Genomic DNA, 4,728 nt, shown 5'->3' with positions numbered 1-4,728 from the left:
TAAATGTAAATGTAATGTACTGATGAAGGCATCTTCTTCCGGGGGGGCCTTTTGTTAAGAGCCCCGACGCTCAGTCTGAATTTGAACACGGTAGCCCATTCATAGAAGCTAACTACCTTTACCGCCTGTTGATGAAGGTATCTTCTTCCCGGAGTCCTTTTGTTCAGAGCCCCGACGCTGTTTCTAGAACCGTATAGCAATTGAGAATCGATTCACGTTAAGATGGAGTATTTGGCTGTTTTGGCTGCCAGAGCGAGTCTACCTCTGAAGAGAACATCGGTAGCCTCACCTGCACTCTGTAAATGCCCAGTGCAGTCAAAAACTTAATTTTCAAGTGTTTCATATATATTTCCACACTATGAGGTTGGGATAATACTGTTAAATTGTGAAAATGATGATCAATGCCCTTTAAGTGTAAGAGCTGTTTGAAAAGACTACCTGAAATGTCAGCTTGTTTTGGTGGGACGAAGTTTTGACCTTCCATGGGGACACCACCATGTGGTAAATTAGTTTATAGACCAATAAGAAAGAGTTCCAAACCTCTCTGTCAATAACAGCTAACTTTCAGTTTCCCCATCCCCACTCAGACCACTCCCAGACAGTCCAAGCAAAAATCACAGTAAGGTGATCGCTCCGCCRTTTCCTGTTTGCAAAGTTTATGTGACAAAACAAGCAAGTACAGTGTAGAGAATCATTGTACCATCTAAACCGCTGTGAAATATATTTTCCATAATAAAAAATATTGTATATTCAGCTGTTTGAAGCTGGTGTAAAAAAACAAAAGTAAAAGATGCAAAAACAAAACTTAAGATAGGGAAGCATAGGAATAGCGCACATAGAACAGATCTACCGCTTCTTAGACTTCCTTTCAATGAGAATGAAAGATCACTAACTCACATTTCTATGTGAATTTGGTCAGGTAGCCCAAAAAGTTACATATTGCAGCTTTAATTGTTACCCAGAAAGGATTTGATATTGAGATAAAAATAAAGGGCTGCGTTGTGATTTAGAATTCTTCATGATTCTAGCTATGGGAACACACAAAACATGTTGTTGGTTGGAATGGCCATATGCACTAGATATGCAGGTAACTGCCAAAATAAAGGAAACATGAACATAAAGCGTCTTAATAGGGCGTTGGTCCACCACAAGCCAGAACAGCTTCAATGCACCTTGGCATAGATTTTACAAGTGTCTTGAACTCTATTGGAGGAAGGCAACACCATTCTTCCTCAAGAAATGACATAATTTGGTGTTTTGTTGATGGTGGTGGGAAATGCTGTTCAATGGCGAACGTGCATAAAGATGGCAGAATTCAGATATGATGTCATTGTTTTAGCACTATCCACTGAGTTTTATAACAACGTATTTTTTTCAAATTGCTTGTGTCTAGAAGCAAAAATTGGGATCATGTATACTCTGCTAATGACCATACAAAAAAAGACTCACGGAGAACAATGTACAATACAGCGAACTAGCAAAATTAGGAATTTGTGATAAGTGCATGGGGGCCGCCATCTTTATGCACCTCTGCTAATAAGTTGAGATCAGGTGACTGAGATGGCCATGGCATAGGACCCTAGAGGCTCCCGAGTGACGCAGCAGTCTAAGACACTGCATCTCATTGCCAGAGGCGTCACTACAGTTCCTGGTTTGAATCCAGGCTCTATCACATCCGGCCGTGATTGGGAGTCCCATTGGGCTTTGCACATGAGGGGTGGCAGGCAGTCTAGTGGTTAGAGCAGTGGGCCAGTAACCAAAAGGTTGCTGGATCAAATCCCCGAGCGGACAAGGTAAACATCTGTTGTTCTACCCCTGAGCAAGGCAGTTAACCCCCTATTCCCCAGGTGCTGATGTTGATAAAGGCATCCCCCTGCACCTCTCTGATTCAGAAGGGTTGGATTAAATGCAGAAGACACATTTCATTTGAATACATTCAGTTGGACAACTGATTAGGTTCCCCCCTTTCCCAATTGGCCCAGCACTGTCTGGGTTTGGCCCGGGTAGGCCGTCATTGTAAATAAGAATTTGTTCTTAACTGACTTGCCTAGTTAAATAAATTAAAAAGTACAGTCAATGCTTATGAACTTAAGTTTTTTATGTGAATTTCCATATCATTGACACTAACAACACTGCAACATGTGCAGTGAACATGGCTTTGGTGATGAAAGGTACATCATGTACTGGTCATCTCCCTATCAGGCCACTGCATGCTGTGACATGGTGACACACATCTTCTTCAAGCTTCCTGACTCAATTCTGGGGTCTTCAGTGGTTCCGGAAGCAAGGCCCTTACCTGGGAGTACAACAACAGTCTCTCTGTCTCTCAGTCATTCTGTCAACATACAGTATATTGTATGTAACCACTCAAATTCATACAAATCAAATCAAATCAAAGCAAATCAAATTTTATTAGTCACATACACATGGTTAGCAGATGTTAATGCGAGTGTAGCGAAATGCTTGTGCTTCTAGTTCCGACAATGCAGTAATAACCAACAAGTCAAGTATCTAACCTAACAATTCCACAACTACTACCTTATACACACACAAGTGTAAAGGGATAAAGAATATGTACATAAAGATATATGAATGAGTGGTGGTACAGAACGGCATAGGCAAGATGCAGTAGATGGTATAGAGTACGGTATATACATATGAGATGAGTACTGTAGGGTATGTAAACATAAAGTGGCATAGTTTAAAGTGGCTAGTGGTACATGTTATTACATAAAGATGGCAAGATGCAGTAGATGATATAGAGTACAGTATATACATATGAGATGGGTAATGTAGGGTATGTAAACATTATATTAAGTGGCATTGTTTAAAGTGGCTAGTTGGTACATTTTACATAATTTCCATCAATTCCCATTTTTAAAGTGGCTGGAGTTGAGTCAGTATGTTGGCAGCGGCCGCTAAATGTTAGGGGTGGCTGTTAACAGTCTGATGGCCTTGAGATAGAAGCTGTTTTTCAGTCTCTCGGTCCATGCTTTGATGCACCTGTACTGACCTCGCCTTCTGGAGATAGCGGGGTGAACAGGCAGTGGCTTGGGTGGTTGTTGTCCTTGATGATCTTTATGGCCTTCCTGTGACTCGGGGTGTGTAGGTGTCCTGGAGGGCAGGTAGTTTGCCCCGGTGATGCGTTCTGCAGACCTCACTACCCTCTGGAGAGCCTTACGGTTGTGGGCGGAGCATTGCCGTACCAGGCGGTGATACAGCCCGACAGGATGCTCTCGATTGTGCATCTGTAGAAGTTTGTGAGTGCTTTTGGTGACAAGCCGAATTTCTTCAGCCTCCTGAGGTTGAAGAGGCGCTGCTGCGCCTTCTTCACGACGCTGTCTGTGTGGTGGACCAATTCAGTTTGTCCGTGATGTGTACACCGAGGAACTTAAAACTTTCCACCTCTCCACTACTGACCCGTCGATGTGGATAGGGGGTGCTCCCTCTGCTGTTTCCTGAAGTTCACAATCATCTCCTTTGTTTTGTTGACGTTGAGTGTGAGGTTATTTTCCTGACACCACACTCCGAGGGCCTCACCTCCTCCCTGTAGGCCGTCTCGTCGTGTTGGTAATCAAGCCTACCACTGTAGTGTCATCCGCAAACTTGATGATTGAGTTGGAGGCGTGCATGGCCACGCAGTCGTGGGTGAACAGGGAGTACAGGAGAGGGCTCAGAACGCACCCTGTGGGGCCCCAGTGTTGAGGATCAGCGGGGTGGAGATGTTGTTACCTACCCTCACCACCTGGGGGCGGCCCGTCAGGAAGTCCAGGACCCAGTTGCACAGGGCGGGGTCGAGACCCAGGGTCTCGAGCTTGATGACGAGTTTGGAGGGTACTATGGGGTTAAATGCTGAGCTGTAATCGATGAACAGCATTCTCACATGGGTATTCCTCTTGTCCAGATGGGTTAGGGCAGTGTGCAGTGTGGTTGCGATTGCGTCGTCTGTGGACCTATTGGGTCGGTAAGCAAATTGGAGTGGGTCTAGGGTGTCCGGTAGGGTGGAGGTGATATGGTCCTTGACTAGTCTCTCAAAGCACTTCTATGACGGAAGTGAGTGCTACGGGGCGGTAGTCGTTTAGCTCAGTTACCTTAGCTTTCTTGGGAACAGGAACAATGGTGGCCCTCTTGAAGCATGTGGGAACAGCAGACTGGGATAAGGATTGATTGAAAATGTCCGTTTACACACCAGCCAGCTGGTCTGCGCATGCTCTGAGGACGCGGCTGGGAATGCCGTCTGGGCTGCAGCCTTGCGAGGGTTAACACGTTTAATGTTTTACTCACCTCGGCTGCAGTGAAGGAGAGCCCGCAGGTTTTGGTAGGGGCCGTGTCAGTGGCACTGTATTGTCCTCAAAGCGGGCAAAAAAGTTGTTTAGCCTGTCTGGGAGCAAGACATCCTGGTCCGCGACGGGGCTGGTTTTCTTTTTGTAATCCGTGATTGACTGTAGACCCTGCCACATACCTCTGTGTCTGAGCTGTTGAATTGCGACTCGATTTTGTCTCTGTACTGGGACTTAGCCTGTTTGATTGCCTTGCGGAGAGAATAGCTACACTGTTTGTATTCGGTCATGCTTCCGGTCACCTTGCCCTGGTTAAAAGCAGTGGTTCGCGCTTTCAGTTTCACGCGAATGCTGCCGTCAATCCACGGTTTCTGGTTTGGGAATGTTTTAATCGTTGCTGTGGGTACGACATCGTCAATGCACTTCCTAATGAACTCGCTCACCGAAT

Source organism: Salvelinus sp. IW2-2015, linkage group LG5 (genome assembly GCF_002910315.2).
Source record: "Salvelinus sp. IW2-2015 linkage group LG5, ASM291031v2, whole genome shotgun sequence".
Lineage (NCBI taxonomy): Eukaryota > Metazoa > Chordata > Actinopteri > Salmoniformes > Salmonidae > Salvelinus > Salvelinus sp. IW2-2015.
Note: the sequence above shows the minus strand (reverse complement) of the source record.